The following is a 17822-nucleotide window of genomic DNA, read 5'->3' on the forward strand; positions in this document are numbered from 1 at the left end:
AAGAAGCTTTAAACTTTATCCATATGATGAGGAAAAATCACTTTGATAAACCAAGATACCTATATAATAACAGCAAACAGTAAATATGTCATTTTTGTGTTTGTTGTAAGATACTGAGTTGGGAAGCAGGCAAGCGACAAAAGAACGAACAAAACAGATCGGGAGGTGAGGAAACAGACTGCATTACCTGAATTAATCATTTCTGTTTCTCATTATTTAATTTGGCCGTGGTTGCATTATAGTTTTATTGCATTAACAGTCATTTTGTAATATATTTTGTCATTTTGATCAAGGAGATTCAAAGATACGAGTCAGTAGAATGATCCGATCTTCCTGTCACTATTATAAAACAGTTAGCTCGATTCTGATTGGTCAGCAGGTGTGTTTTATTCATGATGTAGCATGGCTATGACCGCTTCACCCAACGGTTTTGTGTATCACCGAGCAACATCCTTAGCAACATAAACAATCTATAATATAGCATCAAAACTGAATATTACTGTATTTATTAGTTTCTGTTTCAGGTATGTTACTGTATCAGTTTACACTGTAATGATGCTTCCTTGCACGGTATCGCGAATCGGTCTGCTTTAAACTAAAAGGAGGGAAACAGACATTTTCTCCCACATGGAAAGAACCTATATGAGGATATATGCGCATATATGAAACCTATATGCAGTATATATGCACATATATGATAATAACATATATGCTGCATATATGCGTATATATGCCACATATAGGCAAAATTGAGGTGCATATATGTGCATATAAAGGCCATATAGGTCTCCTGTATTGCTTCTTTATATCCACATATAAGCCCTATATGTACATGTAAATGTAAATTTCGACATTTCGGGCTTTTATTTATGTTGTCTAGCAGCTATGGATTTTAATAATTTTACTAATATATAGGTAAACATATAGGTGCATATATGCACACATATATATATACATGCATATATGTACCTATATAGGTACATGTATGCACGTATATGTGTACATATATGTACACATGTGTTCATATATGTGCATATATGTACATATATGTACATATATTATAGGAAAACGGCCAATTTTATATATGTCACATATATTAAAAACATATATCAAAACCTATATTAAAACATATATGTTTATATAGGTTATTTCCGTGTGGTGTGATATAAGCAGATGTGTGTGTGAGAAAACATCCTCCTTATTCTTCAGTGCAGAAGTAAGCCTATGGGCGAGACTTCCGGTTCATTAGCTGCTATAGGAATATAACCAGCCAAATTACAACGTACGGTAAAACTGTTTGCACTAAAACCAGTGTGTTCATAATTAAGATAATGCATTGAAATAATATGGTAAGACACATCAATTTGCAATATCAAGCAGTAAAAGGAGCAGTTTTGTACAGCTAAAAATAGTTGGAAGCGAATGAGACTGGAAGCAAGACCCATAGAATTTACAAACAGCGGAAGGTGGAATGGTATTAAAAAATAAATGAGACAGCGGATGAAAACAGTTCCTATTCTGTGTTTTTATTTGAGATCGATAAGATGAGGAATGTCACACCTAAATATTCTCTTTTTACATTCTCCGTTTACTGTTATTATTTTTTAGCGGAAGGGTGGCATTTATTGAATTTACTTCAAAGAAGTAACATCAATGCATACATTTTTGGTTTTAATATTTGCATTGTGTGGTAATCATTTCATAAAAGCAATAAGGTACTCGAGGCGTGCTGTATTGTGAATAAGTCACACCTCGAGCATCTTATTGCTTACTGTTGTAACCGCATCAGCTGTGGAGTAGCTATAAATGGAAAAACTTACCTGAGGGACAAAGTGTCCACTTTGCTTTTAGACAAAAGACATTCAGACCAGAACATCATTAGTTTATTTATATATAACTAAGATGGTCACAACACAAAGTAAGATGTCCACAGACCTCTAAACCATCTCACTTTTATTGTTCTGTCTTGCAGGTTGCTGGGGTCAGAGCTGTAACGGGACGAAGGCTTATTTTGAGTCCAGGAATTTCTTCAGCGTTCTCCGTTGGGATCCTGTTGAAGTTCCAGGTCAAGCGGTTCTCTACAGCGTCCACTACAACCTGTGAGTGACAGAGACGAGAGCAAAACAGGGCTGGACCTCTGCTTTTCCTTTTTTATATATATATAGCATGCTAGGTACAATTGCACAGATGAGGAGATTTTTAAATATATTATCATATTAATATATTAGAAGTACATTCTTATTATTATATTTCATGTAAATACATTAAGCTCTGTTAATATATATATAGAAAGAGAGCACTGATGCATTAATATATATTATTAAAATATAAAATTGATAAGAAAACATTAACAATATATTAAAAAGCTAATTTTATTTATATAGAGAGAGAACGAATGTTTGTTGTATTACATTATATATGATAAAATACAACAATGTTTCATATAATATATATTGTTTTTAATAGGTATTATATATATATATATATATATATATATAAAGAAAATAGATATATATATAAAGAAAATAGATATAGATATAGATATATAGATAAATTGAATATTGTGAAAAAGGTCAATATTTTTTGTCACTCATTTCAGGAAAGTGAAACCCAAATATTATATAGATTCATTAAACATAGAGTGAAATATTTCAAGCCTTTATTTCTTGACATTTTGATGATTATGGCTTACAGATAACGAAACCCAAAATTCAGTGTCTCAGACAATTAGAATATTACATAAGATCAATAAAAATTGATATTTTAAACAGAAATGTCAGGCTTCTGAAAAGTATGTTCATTTCTATGCACTCAATACTTGGTTGGGCCTCCTTTTGCATGAATTACTGCATCAGTGCGACGTGGCATGGAGGCAATCAGCCTGTGGCACTGCTCAGGTGTAATGGAAGCCCAGGTTGCTTTGATAGCGGCCTTCAGGTCATCTGCATTGTTGGGTCTGGTGTCTCTCATCTTCCTCTTGACAATACCCCATTCTCTATGGGGTTCAGGTCAGGCGAGTTTACTGGCCAATCAAGCACAGTAACACCATGGTCATTGAACCAGGTTTTGGTACCTTTGGCAGTGTGTGCAGGTGCCAAGTCCTGCTGGAAAATGAAATCAGCATCTCCATAAAGCTTGTCAGCAGAAGGAAGCATGAAGTGCTCTAAAAGTTCCTGGTAGATGGCTGCGTTGACCATGGACTTCAGAAAACACAGTGGACCAACACCAGCAGATGACATGGCAGCCCAAATCATCACTGACTGTGGAAACTTCACACTGGACTTCAAGCAACATGGATTCTGTGCCTCTCCACTCTTCCTCCAGACTCTAGGACCTTGATTTCCAAATGAAATTCAAAATTTACTTTCATCTGAAAAGAGGACTTTGGACCACTGAGCAACAGTCCATTTATTTTTCTCCACAGCCCAGGTAAGACGCTTCTGACGTTGTCTCTGGTTCAGAAGTGGCTTGGCAGCTCTTTTCCTGAAGATGTCTGAGCGTGGAGACTCTTGATGCACTGACTCCAGCTTCAGTCCACTCCTTGTGAAGCTCTCCCAAGTGTTTGAATCAGCTTTGCTTAACAGTATTCTCAAGCTTGCGGTCATCCCTGTTGCTTGTATACCTTTTCCTACCCAAATTCTTCCTTCCAGTCAACTTTGCATTTAATATGCTTTGATACAGCACTCTGTAAACAGCCACTCCTTTCAGTAATGACCCTCTGTGACTTACCCTCTTTGTGGAGGGTGTCAATGATTGTCTTCTGCATCATTGCCAAGTCAGCAGTCTTCTCCATTATTGTGGTTTCAAAGAACAAGAGATACCCGGAATTTATACTGTAGGGATGGTCATTAATTGAAACTCAAATGTAAATATTCTAATATTTTGAGATACTGATTTTTGACTTTAATGAGCTGTAAGCTCTAATCATCAAAATTAAAACAAAAAAACTTTTGAAAGGTTTTACTTGACATATAATGAATCTAAAATATATGAAAGTTTCACTTTTTGAAATGTTACAAGAAAAAATTTACTTTTTCACAATATTCAAATTTTTTTAGATGTACCTGTATATAATGCATATACATATTTTAATATATGGAGTAACAATATACTTTTGATATGTTAATCTTTTCATTGGTTTTCCTTTAAAAAAGAGACTATACTGTGATACAACAGACATACATTTTTTCACATCATGATATTAGATTTTGGTACTGTCGAGCGCTACTGAGAGGAATTAATAGGGGTTTGACACAGTCATTTGTATTAATGGCAGCAATTTATAGTAAGAAAAGCACAAGCACTGAAGTTCGCACTGAACGCACACTTTCGACACAGTACATTGCCTCTGATTTTCCTCTCTTTATGCATTATATTTCCATTCTTCTTGTACCTGTTTTTAATGCTAATGTCTTATGCCCCTGCTCACATGGCATTATCGTTTAAAAAAACATCTGATATAATCAGCAGTGTTTTAAAAATATAATCAATTATTTGGCCGTTGGTTTAATGCTTTCCTCTCAGTCCTTTGGTTTTCTGTGAACACTGTGAAGTCTGTGACTGACTTTGGTGAAGGACGCGCTGTGGTCGGCCGGCTGTGAATCTCTGAACTGCAATTAGAAACAGAGCAGGAAGAAGCTGCGTCTGCTGAATGTTGCCGGCCCTTGGCCTTGGCTCCGAATCTTCTGCACCAGTCACAGTTACGCTTTACAGAGAAACTGATGGGGAAAAATAAATGTGATGGGAACGGAGGGAGCAGCAGTGCATGCTGGGAGGGTCAGTGGGGCAGACAGCAGATGACGGGATGAGAGACGAAAGCTTCAGAAGCTCCAGATAATCCCACATCAGTCCAACCTCTTAACCTCTCTACCCATATTGAAGCTTTTGAGCTTTGAATGGTTTATTTTTGCTCAGTTATACAGTAATATATAAATGGTTACAGCAAAATAGTATTCCTCTGTCTACTTTTTCTAAATATTTATGATCAAAGATATACATATACATGCATATATGTGTGTGCGTGTGTGCATGCGTGTGTGTGTGTGTGTGTGTGTGTGTGTGTATATGTACATACACACACACACACACATACACATTTATGCATCTACAGAAACAGATGCTTCATCTGCATTACAGATGCTTCAATCCAATCCAAAGTGACTTCTAAATTCTATGTATAATTAAATTAATTAAATTAGTTAGTTAATTAAAATGAATTTAATTTAAAAAAATATTTAATTTAATTTTAAAATACATATAATTTAATTTTAATTAAAATAATTTAATTTTAAAATTAATTTAATTAAAAATAATTTATACTAAACTTATTTTTATATTAAATATTCTCTTTTTAATATTTTAAATCTAAACTTTTTTTCTATAAGTGCATTTTTTTATTTGCTAGAAATAATAGTTATTTTCTTCATTTTAATTTTAAAAATTATTTTGAATTAACTTGGCTGCATTTTTTACATGTCACTGACCAAGTTCAACGAAAACACTTTTCCCCAAATTCCCCAAAGTTCATTGCACTGAGAATTTGCATTTATTGACTTTATGACTTAATATGTTTATAACTTGATGAGTTGTTCCAAAGATAACAATAAGCATGCAATATCAGATACACGATGTAACGCCTGATATGACATATGCACAGTAAACAGGGTGTGTAATGATGTACCAGGTGAAGAGCAGGAGAACTATTATAATTAGAATCTGGTTAGTCTGGTCTATTTAAAAGAGTTTCTGTGTGCGCTCACTGCAACTATGATTAAACCAGATCTGCATTAAATGGGTGCTGATTCATTTCCTACAGAGTCTGTGTATGTGTCTGTCACATGCAAATTAATTTGATTGTGAGTATCTGCTGTTATTCATCTGACTGAAATCTATTCTGCTGCAGTTATGGGAAACCGTATGAACCAGTGACGTGGTGTCAGAACATCTCCACTCCTGTTTGTGACATGACGGATGTGATGACCCATGTGATGAGCGATGTGACCTCTAAATATCATGCCAAGGTTAGCGTCGGTGGATGGTGTCTGGGAGAGGTGATGTTCACTCCGTTTTGGGAAAGTAAGTTATTTTGGACTTTCATTCTTCAGATCAAATTATGTTTGTGATCAAGATAAAGGGAGAGTTCCCCAAAAATAAAAATGTGCTGTTAGTTTGTTCACCCTTAGGCCATACAAGATGTAATACATTTTTTTCTTCAGTAGAACAGTAAAGAAGTTTTTAGCTGAAACCGTGCACCTTGGTGATTCATAAAATGCAAGTCAATGGCTAGCACTTTAAGAGCACATCAGGCAACACAAAATGAATCCCTGTGACTCCTGACGATATACTGAAGTCTTATGAAGCGAAACGATCAGTCTGTGCAAGAAATTAAACATTATTTACAGCATTGTAATGCAGAGCCTTAGGTAAACAGTCTGTTCTGTACACACATGATTCACTAAAATATGGGAGTGACAACCGCATCCGACAACCGCATTAATTCCCAAAAAAATGCCAACCGCATTTACAGAAATTCTACAGTGTGTATGGAACTGAACTGAACCACTAGTTGTTAATGACGTTTTTGAATGTGCATCAGAAATGTGTCTTCATCTGTATGCGAGATGCAAGAAAATAACAATGAAAGAAGTCTTAATCTTAGCACATTTTGACAGGGGGCTAGTTGAGCTCACGAGCCCTGCGGTAAAGTGTCAGTGTTGCCAGATCTTCATAGAAGAAAAAATAACAACAAACAAGCACAAAAACCATTAAAACACCCAAATGCTTTGTTTTATAACACCACAAAATCTCATATCTGCAACAGACCACTCCATAAAGTGCCTGACTTTATGAGATAAGAGCAAACAACATGCTGCCTAAAAGCACTTGTAAATATAAGGACATGACAACACTGCAAGACATCGCTCTCTCTAAAGCAGCCTCCTGAGCATCAACAAAACACAGCACGTCTATAAGCGGTAGTTTAGTTAAAATCGACGGACAAAAAGAGTAGCAGATACCAAACAGTCTCTTATTCACTCCCGCAAACTGTTGCTATGGCTACAAATGCGAGAGTGACTGCTTCCGTACACACATACGATAATTTACGGTACTCACTCCCGCATTTAAGTTCAAGTTATTTGTATAGAGCTTTTTACGATACAAATCGTTGCAAAGCAGTTCTACAGGAAATTACGTTTCTACAATATATTTATATATTGCAGAACCTTAATATATTTAATTTATGGGAAAATGCGGATTTAAATGCGGTTGCCACTCCTGAAACATGCAGTGTGTATGTGGCTTCTTTTGAACCGGTTCTTTGTAGTGAACTAGATGAACCAGATCAAATCAAAACTCACTTTCAGATGCCTGACAGTCACTCATGAGCCAAAATACTGCCGTATATCTGATCCTGAGATGAATGAACTGATTCAAGGCTCCAGTTCCTCCAACAGTCATTGAACTTAGGAAACAGTTCGACTGATGAGCCTCTGATGCATGAACCGAGAGCTTGAACAAACATTTTTATAGTTTCTCATTGTTTCAAAGGTGAGCTTTCTTGCACAGACTGATCGTTTCGCTTCATAAGACCTCAATATATCGTCAGGAGTCACTGGTATTAATTTTGTGTCGCCTGATGTGCTTTTTTTGACTCTCAAAAATGTGCAGCCGCTGACTTGCTTTTTATGAATCGCTAATGATCACGGTTTCAGCTAAAAATCTTCTCTACTATTCAGAAATAAACTCATCTACATCTTGGATGGCCGTAGGGTGAGTAAATTAACAGCTAATTCTCATTTTATGTGAACTGTCCCTTATAACAACAACATCTTAAACAGCAAACATCATTTCTCAAAATCTGTCTCTGTTCTGTTTTCCTCGTTTCAGCCACATTCGAAGCTCCACAGCTGTCAGTAACGTCAAACCGAACCCATCTGAATGTGACGGTTCTGCCGCCGATGGCCGCTTGGAACTGCTCTATTGCGAATATTAGCTTTTGGGGAAAAGGTTTCCTGAAATCCTCCGTTAAGTACACAGTTCGTCTGACACATCCCGAGTCACTGGCTGGAAAGGTTATTATTCCTGCTTCTCCTTCAGTCGTTATTAGGATCCATTAGGATTCATGTTATTATTTACTTACTTAACTTTATTGTCCTTAAAAGCTATTTTTTATGTATTAGTTGCTCTCTCTATATATATACTGTATGTGGAAACATCTGCATTTTGTATTTGTGCAGGTATTTCAGGACACGTCTCGCTCAGTGTTTATTTGGCTTGTGGAGACAGACGTGCAGTACTGTGGTGAGGTGTTATATACGCTCACACATCCCGGTCTGTCCAGTCCCAGTCAAAACGCCTCCTTTTGTGTGACTGTCTCAGGTAATTCAACAGTTTGTGCTTTAATTGATGTGTAGAAAACTAGTCCACACTCCGATGACTGAATCTGAACACCCTTCATTTAGGAAAACAACTCATGTTTTCAATGTTGTATTGTTTCCCTTCATTGATACCCTACTAAAGCTACAATTTACACATTTATTATTATTTATTAATTCATTAATTTTTGTGCTTATTTTTTTATTTATTTAATTTATGAGCATAAATGGCCAGTATATAGAATGCAAAATAATGATAGCAAATGAGACAAAGTAATTTTCTGTTACGATTATGTAACCGAAAATGTGTGCTATATACGATTGTCAAGTATTTATTTATTTTTATTTATTTTTCCCTAGACATAAATGGCCAGTATATTTAATGCAAAGTAATAATAGCTAATGAGACAAAGTTACTGAAAATTAATGAAAACCTATTTCAGAGTGTTTACTATTATATATATATAACAGAAAAGTTGGATTATATAGAAATATCAAGTATTTATTTATTTTCCATTCATTCTTTATTTTATTTTATTATATTTTACTTTATTTTACATGAATTATCAGTGTATATAATGCAAAATAATGAAAGCCGTTGAGACAAAGTTGCTGAAATTAAATATTAACCTGTTTCACAGTATTTACTATATAATATTTACTATATATCACAGTATTTACTATATATAACAAAAACTGTGCATATATACAATTGCCAACAAATTATTTATTTTTAAATTTTTTACTGATTTATGTATTTATTTATTTATTTTCTTAAACAAAAATGGCCAGAATACGATGCAAAATAATGATAGCAATTGAGACAAAGTTGTTGAAATGAAATAAAACCCTATTTCACAGTGTGTTCACATCATTATATACGATTGCCAGCAGATTTTGTAAGTGACACCAGACTGAACTCTATATTCATCTGCAATTTCTGTGTCTTTCAGCACCTAATTCCTGGCTTCATATCTTAATATGGCCTGGTCTGCTGGCTCTGCTGTTGCTGATCATCCTACCCATCATGTTTTGCCAGCTGTCAGTAAAGGAAAAGAGCCCCTTACCGAAACCACTGGTAAGTGATTGTGTCATATCCACTGTGGGAAATTCCAGGTGAACATAGCTCCAGTCTTACCGGCAGTGAAAAGTCCTGTTTGACCAGAGTGTCATGTTTCTCTTGAGCTCCTGAAGGAATGTGTCTTATCTGCACATTGCTCTCGGCAACACAAAATGAGTTTATCATGACGATTACGGTAAGCACAAACATCTGCTGCCAGATCAACAGTCACAGAATTTTCTTGGAGCACTTCCGCGCTTTCATGGATTATTGACCCTGTTTTGGATTTTGAGATATTATAAAAAGTCTTATCCGTTTGTGAAGTGAAAAGATAAATCATGCATGTTGATATTTGCTCAGTGAATTGGCTCAGTTTGGGTTCTTGTGTAACCTTGTGTTGATTAATCAAGTCAATATTTGGCTTCATTGACAAAACATCTTTCACTTTTAAACTTCCCTATGGACTCCGACTCGCTTGATGAATCAATTCTGTTTCAAATACATGGAATCTAGAATCAAATATGATCACATGTGAATTTAATAAGTCAGGGATTTCCAAACATTTTTGTCAGCCAAATCTTTGACCTACAATATTTACTTGAAGTAGAGTAAATATTTCAATAACTTAATAGCACATTCATGTTCATGGTTCTCTGGTGTTCACACGACATGCTTTAACCACTTTTTTAGTGTTTTATTTGTATTTTTTTATTATTTTATTTTGTTTATTTTCAGGGTTTGATTGTTGGAAAGTATTACTTTGATTGTTTTATTTTTAAATTATTTATTTTAATAAAATTTTTATGGTTTCAATTGTTTTTTAGTAAGTGTTTAGATTATGTTTGGACATTTTATGATTTAATTAGTTTGCAGTGTTTAAATTGTTTTTATTTTGAAATGATATATTTAATTCAACATTTTTCTGATTTAATTCATTTTTAATTAGTGTTTCGTTTTAGTAAAAAAATTATTTATTATTTTAATTTTAAAATACTTTTATTAGGTCTTTTATTTTAAAATCGTTTATTTTGATTTTAAACAAAAGGAGTCAATGGGAACGAAGCGAAACTGTTAAAAAAAACTGCCCCTGGACATCAGTTTACTGGTTTGTTTCTGATGCTGTCAATGTTGTTTTTGGTTTTTGGTTACTTTAAAAAAAAAGCAGTTAGCTCAAAAAGCTGAGGGCACACGGCAGGCGCTGTTTGGATGAGCATGATTGATGTTCAATGCATGGCGTGTGTGTTTCACTAGCTTCGTTCCCATGGACACGTGTGATTAATCCGTATCTAAAGTGTGTCTACACCAAGAGAACCCATTATAATCAGTTGATGCGGTGACTGTCCACACGGGAAGTGGCGCGAGGCGACAAATCTTCTACAGTAACTGATGCCTCCTCCTATTCCGAATATTGGAAACATGCTTTGTAGGCTAGGCGTTGAAAGTGAAACTTAAAAAACAGCTATTGCACGCTTTCGCGAGCATCAGAAAATGCATGCGGTCACAGATTGCTCGCTTTAATAACCCGTGATATTTTAGCCATCTAAGTCATTCATCCCACACTATAAACATGCGCGTCATGTAGGCTACACTTCTAGTACTTCGTTTGGGCACCACAAATTATCACTGTGGCCTTAAAGCTTACCCCTCGACTACTCTGGCTCGATTGCTATTCCTGACGTAAAACACGCCCTCCTCATTACCCTAAAAATGTAGAAATAAATAAATACATAAATAAATGTATAAATTAAAAAAAAAAAACATAAGGAAATAAAATTATAAATTATTTATTTTTGCTTTTTTTACTTTTCTTTGTATATTTGTATATTTATTTATGTATTTATTTCTAATTACAGCAGGATTTGCATTCAAAGGAGGACAGCAGTCCTGCGTTTTTTCCAGGTCCCCGAGTCGACTTCTCTAAAGTGGAAGTGTGCTACGGATATGTTTCGCTGCTTGAACCACAGCCTGTTTTTCCTCTGCCAAAGTCAGAGATGACTTACATATCCCAGGAGTCCAGTGACCAGGAGTGGACACGCAATCAACCGGACATCCCCGTCCAAGTCAGCCCAGGGTCTTCTGTCCACTACAGCTTCTGTGTGCCTGACCAGATCTCCAAACCATCATCTGATGGCATGACAGATGAAACCCGCTCGGATTCATTTGGTCCAGAGTCCAGTTCGAGCTTTTTACTAGGCCGTTCAGACACTGAAAACAGCAGCGGGCCACTGGTGGTACCGGTCAGAACCGCTAAAAACGGTGCGCTGCAGATTCATGGCTGTTTATTCCAGTCTGACACTGGTCAAAATTCTCCAGCACCTTCCCAGGACTCAGAAGGTTTATCTGGAGAACAAACTCATTTACCATCTGACCTCGTTCAGAAGGACTCCGAGTGTAGCTCATCTTACCTGGCCATACATGTTTCTGACCCCGTGACGTCAAACTACAGGCAAAACTGGCTGCCAGGGATTCCTCTGGAGGGACAACGAGACCAGAGGACTTATGTTAAGAGGACAGACAACCTGCAGAACTCAACTGAACCTGATGAGAACTTCATAGATGAAGAGGGACCTAGAGTTGATGTGATTTCTCTGGACAGGTGGATGATGGAGATGCAGGAATTGATTTTGTCTTGAAACTAACCGGCGGAGCTTCTTCTCTTCTCAGAGCTCATCTTATTACGTCCATGTAAGATAAAAAGATGTTAAATGATCATCTGTTGGGTTTTGCCAGCTCATTGCGTCAGGTAGTTGCTTAGGAAGTGGCGCAAGTTTGAGAGTTCATACAAAAGCATTATAAGTTCACTAGCGTCACTTAAAGCAACACTCCACTTTTTTTGGAAATAGGCAAATTTTACAAGTCCCCTAGAGTTACCGTTTTACCGTTTTTGAATCCATTCAGCTGATCTCTGTGTCTGGCGGTAGCACTTTTAGCTTAGCTTAGCATAGATCATTGAATTGGATTAGACCATTAGCATTTGGTCATCAAAAATGACTAGTTTCGATAATTTTCCAATTTAAAACTTGACTCTTCTGTAGTTACATCGTGCACTAAGACTGCCGGAAAATTAAAAGATGCGATTTTCTAGGCTGATATGGCTAGGAACTATACTCTCGTTCCGGCGTAATAATCAAGGAAGTTTGCTGCCGTACCATGAGTGCAGCAGGTGCAGTGATATTAGTATAGAGTTGTAAAATGAGCCTATTGCCAAAAAAAGTGGAGTGTTCCTTTAAGGGTTTTTCCGTATGAAATCAACCAAACTTCAGAAACCTCCCCAGCTAAAATGCTTGATTTTAATTTTTTCTGAAAGACAAACATAAACAGTGATGAAAGCCAACATATTACATACCATAGATTAATGTACTGATAGACGATAGATAGACGTACTGAGTAATCCACTATTTTGTCAAAATGTGGGGTCAAAATGACCCTTTTTACCTCAGATTTGGAGCCATATTACAGGTGGGAAAAATGGCAGCTACATCATGTTAATTTTACACAGAGATTGGTAGGTCTATTAGTAAAATCCATTGACTTAAGCAGTCTTTGTTGCATTATGTGCCAATGGTGACCATTCAAAAATGGGAAAAATTCACTTTTTTGTGATTTTTTTCCAAAGTTTGCATGCCTGAAACTCAAGAAGTATTAAAGATATCTTAATGTTCTTTTAGATGTTGGTTCTTAAGAAAGGTTTCTTTCGTAAACTTCATTTTTAAGCCCCAGTATGGTTCAGTTCCAGAGATATTGGGGTCTCAATTTGGCTCCATGAGTAAATTGTTAAGCTCTACACATTAACAGTGGTCAAAAACCAAATACAAAATAGTGGATTACTCAGTAAATATTCATCCATAGCATATAATATTTTGGCCTTCTTTCACATTTATGTATTTCTCTCAACAGAAAAAATAAATAAAAATAATATATATTTTTTTTTTTTTTTTTTTTTTTGAGTTGAGTTCACACAAAATGACCCTAAAGGGAATTTCAAAAGCAATGAGTGTTTTCAAACTGGCGCTTTGACTGAAACTAATGTTATCTGTAGCATTGCCATTTTTACAAGTGTTATACCATTTGTTTGTCAATATGTCTGTTTTAACTTATTTGACTATTTAATTAATGCATAATACATAATGCATGAGTCAAAATGCAGACAAACCTGAAATACATGTTGTAAATGCTGTTGTTGCTGCATTTTCAGAAACATTTTTACAACATTGACGGTATTTGTTGCGCTAATCTGAATAACGTGAAGGTCAGCATGAAATACCATTGAAAACCCATTTAACTTCTGATGCATTTCTCAGGGAAACAGGATATTCGAAAAACGTTTGCATATCCGTTTATAATCGGATTTATGGCTCAGTTGGTTCATGTTCACACCTCAATCGATCTGATTGAGCTTGATCTGAATTAAAAGGAATAGAAAATTTTTAATAGCATGGAGTAATGAATCACTTACAGTAAGGCAATGGATGCATTAAGAAAGTTACATTTTGATTTCATGCTGACTTTTCTAAAAACATTTTAACAATAACTTTGAAGGGTTCGGTTTTATTTCATTGTGCAGCTCTATACAAACAATGATAGACCTGCAAGGCGTGTCTGCAGAAGCACGTTTTAAACTTAATGCTGGAAATTTCCACACTCGTGAATATATATTTGCATACCAGATAAAAGACTCTCATGTTCCTTGGAGTCGGCTTCATGGGGATTTTACAGTCTGCAGCTATGAGGAAGTTCTGAAGTGTGTTCGGTGCTGCAAAATACCTCAGAAACACTGACAAAAGCTCTTTATTATGGAGGAAACAAACATATAATTGCAAGTTGAAGTCACTGCTGTAATTCAGACTGTTGTTTTGGGGAAAGAAAATCAGGAAGAACAACCCTAGTCTAAATCTTCCATAATCTTATGGCGAGTCACTCAGTTACAGTTACAGACACTCGATCCTCAAACATGTCAATTGTGTTATTTAAATCATGTACTGTTCATCTCATATTGAACTAGCAGTGTATTGATTTGACTGGCATAGTAAACTTTTTTTAAATATATGTTCTTTCACTTTCATTTTTGATGTGTCATTGTGAATATTACAGTATATTGGTGCTCTACTGTAAGGTTTGTTGTGGTAAATTATGCTTTTGCCCGAAACATCACCTGTTTTGAAGCACAGATCTCTTCCACATTTACATAACACTGTACAGAGAGCAAACAATGCAAAGGTCAGAGTGATTTTTATTGCACACTCATAAACTGTTCACAGTGATATGAGAAAATGATTATCTAAAGGTGATAAAGTTCCTCTGTAGTTGCGTGATAAACAGGTCACGTTTCACCAGGAAACAGGAGGAAAAATATATGCACTGCTGTTCAAAAGTTTGGGTTCAGTAAGATTTTTTATATTTTTTTAAAGAACAATGCTGAATTTATTTAATCAAAAATACAGAAAAATGGTAATGGTTTTCTGTTTTAATATACTTTAAAATAAAATGTATTTCTATGATGCGCAGCTGAATTTTCAGCATCATTACTCCAGTCTTCAGTGTCTTCAGTGTCAATGTATGCTGATTTGCTGCTCAAGAAACATTTATGATTATTATCAATGTTGGAAACATTGACATTTTTGACATTGCAACTGTAATTTCTTTCTGATTCTCATTAGATTCTCAGTCAAGTGAAAGTTGAAGTAAACTTATATCTCTCATCAGTTCTTCATCTCCAGTGTCTCTCTGAGGCGTAATTAATTCAGATTCCAAGTGCTGGAAATATAATTTGGAAGATGATCTTATTCTTTCTTCAAAAACACACAGATTAGATGTAATATATTTTAATTTTCACAGCTCATTATGAAGTTGGTGATTGTTTTAGTTCGTGGTAACTTGTTAACCTAAAGTTCACGTCTGTTTCATTCTGTGCTTGGTAATTAATTTAATGTCTGTTTAATGAGCCATAATCAAATAGAACAGATGCATGAAGGTTGGAATGTTAATTTTTATTTTACTTTTTTTAGAACAATGTGTAGAAAAGAGCAGTGTAAAGCACTGTTGTAGAGCAGTGCATTGTGGGCATTAATTTGTGATCAGTGATTAAACATTCACTCCTCGCAGGTGTGTAGATTACAGGTAAACTGTGAGATGAAGGACTGGAGGTCCTGGCCCTAATGGATAGAGAGTCAGACTTGTAACCCCAAGGTCATGGGTTCGAGTCTCAGGTCCAGCAGGGATTGTAGGTGTGGGGAGTGAATAACCAGCACTTTCTCCACCTTTAATACCACGACTGAGGAGAGACTCTTGAGCAAGGCACCGAACTCCCAACCGCTCCCCGGGCGCCGCAGCAATGGCTGCCCGCTGCTCCGGGTGTGTGTTCACTACTGTGTGTACACTTGAATGTGTTAAATGCAGAGCACAAATTCCGAGTATGGATCCCCATACTTGGCCACACACCACTTCCCTTTGAAGCATGAGGGGGACTTTGCACAGCTCCAGTGATCTGTTGAAGATCTGTGTGAAGATTAGATTATATTATATTAGATTAGATTAGATTAGATTAGATTAGATTAGATTAGATTAGATTAGATTAGATTAGATTAGATTAGATTAGATTAGATTCAACTTTATTGTCATTGCACATGTAAGGTACAGGGCAACGAAATGCAGTTAGCATCTAACCAGAAGTGCAATAAGCAGAGGTACAGGATATACAGTGGCTACAATATGTTACATATGTACAGAATATACAGATAAGGCAGTAGTACTATGGACATAATTTACAAGTTTTTAAATACTATCAGCATGATATACAGATGGGTGATATGAACATACTATACAGATGGATTGTGCAGTAAATGTACACTATGAGCAAAAACTATGAACATAATTACAAATGGATATGAATAAGCTATAAATTAAGATATATAAACACTAGTGCAATGAACATTGAAAGTGCATAGAATAAAAATTTACAGTACATAGTACTCAGTGTGTAGATTGGTTGTTGTTTTTTTTTTTTTTTTTTAATCGATTTAATGATGGGGAGGGGTGAAGAGTTTGTAGTGGTGTGTGAGGGGGGTATCATTGGGCAGAGTTTAGTAGGGAAACAGCTGTAGGGAAAAAGCTGTTCCTGAGTCTGCTTGTCCTTGTTCGGAGGCTCCTGAAGCGCCTCCCAGAGGGCAGTAAGTTAAACAGTCTATGGTCAGGGTGAGAGGAGTCCTTAAGAATGCCGCGAGCTCGACGTAAACAGCGTTTTCTCTGGACGTCCTCAATGGCAGGGAGTGGTGTCCCTGTGATGCGTTGGGCGGTTTTCACCACCCTCTGTAGTGCCTTGCGGTCAGCAACTGAGCAGTTCCCATACCAGACTGTGATGCAGTTGGTCAGGATGCTTTCAATTGCACACCGGTAGAAGTTCCGCTGCATGATTGGAGACAGGTGGTTCTTCTTCAGTGTCCTAAGGAACAAGAGGCGTTGGTGAGCCTTCTTGACTAGGCTGGATGTGTTGGTGGTCCAGGTCAGGTCCTCCGAGATGTGGGTTCCCAGGAACTTGAAGCTGGAGACACGTTCAACAACCATCCCGTTAATGTGGATGGGGTCATGCGTTCCACTTTTCTTCTTCCTGAAGTCCACAATAAGTTCCTTTGTCTTGCTGGTGTTGAGGAGCAGGCTATTGTCAGCACACCATGCAGCCAGGTGCTGTACCTCCTCCCTGTAGGCAGTCTCATCATTGACTCTGATGAGGCCAATCACTGTGGTGTCGTCAGCAAACTTAATTATGGAGTTGGATCCATGCACAGGCCTGCAGTCATGGGTGTAGAGGGAGTAGAGAAATGGGCTCAGCACACAGCCCTGTGGTACGCCGGTGTTGAGTGTGATGGTGGTGGAGCAGGTGAGGCCTGACCTAACATGCTGAGGTCTGTTGGTCAGAAAGATGGGGGCCAGGTGGGGTACCCGTACTTAGCCAGATACTTTTGAATGCACATCAAATGAGAATGGTGACTTTACTGTGGTTAGGCTATGTAGCAGCAGGGCCTAACCCGATCACCTTAACCTGTCAAACCCGACCCGACTCGATTCTGTCTGATACAAGTGAATGTCCTTTCATTTTACAGGATGTTTGAACCCATTAAATCACTTGTGTCCTGCAAAATATAGCTGTAGTGAACACTTGAATGTTTTATTAGTCTAAAAGATCTGCAACAATGGACTTGCTGCTGATTATAATTTATTGGCTTTCTGATTGATGTTCTTTGTCGAGAGAAAGCGTTTGCATCCCATGCAGAAGCAGGACTCACAGATGCGTGAATGCATTTAATTAGCATGTGAGCAGATTTGCTTTCTCCTCTCCTGTGCACTTTTCCTCTATATCGCCAAACAGCTTGATAGATGCGTCGTTTGAGTTA

General features: G+C 36.7%; 1 pseudogene across 1 annotated transcript in view; it reads left to right on the plus strand.

Annotated features, from left to right (window-relative positions):
- The first annotated feature begins 5997 nt into the window (after positions 1-5997).
- The window catches only part of LOC306887848 (M-protein, striated muscle-like), a 70901-nt pseudogene continuing 59076 nt past the window's right edge, over positions 5998-17822 (plus strand). Inside the window, exons 1-4 of the transcript in view lie at positions 5998-6075; positions 7888-8072; positions 8238-8379; positions 9329-9453. The product of the transcript in view is annotated as an M-protein, striated muscle-like (transcript). The remainder of the gene's footprint in view (positions 6076-7887; positions 8073-8237; positions 8380-9328; positions 9454-17822) is intronic.

Source organism: Barbus barbus, assembly GCF_936440315.1.
Source record: "Barbus barbus genome assembly, chromosome: 21".
Classification (NCBI taxonomy): domain Eukaryota; kingdom Metazoa; phylum Chordata; class Actinopteri; order Cypriniformes; family Cyprinidae; genus Barbus; species Barbus barbus.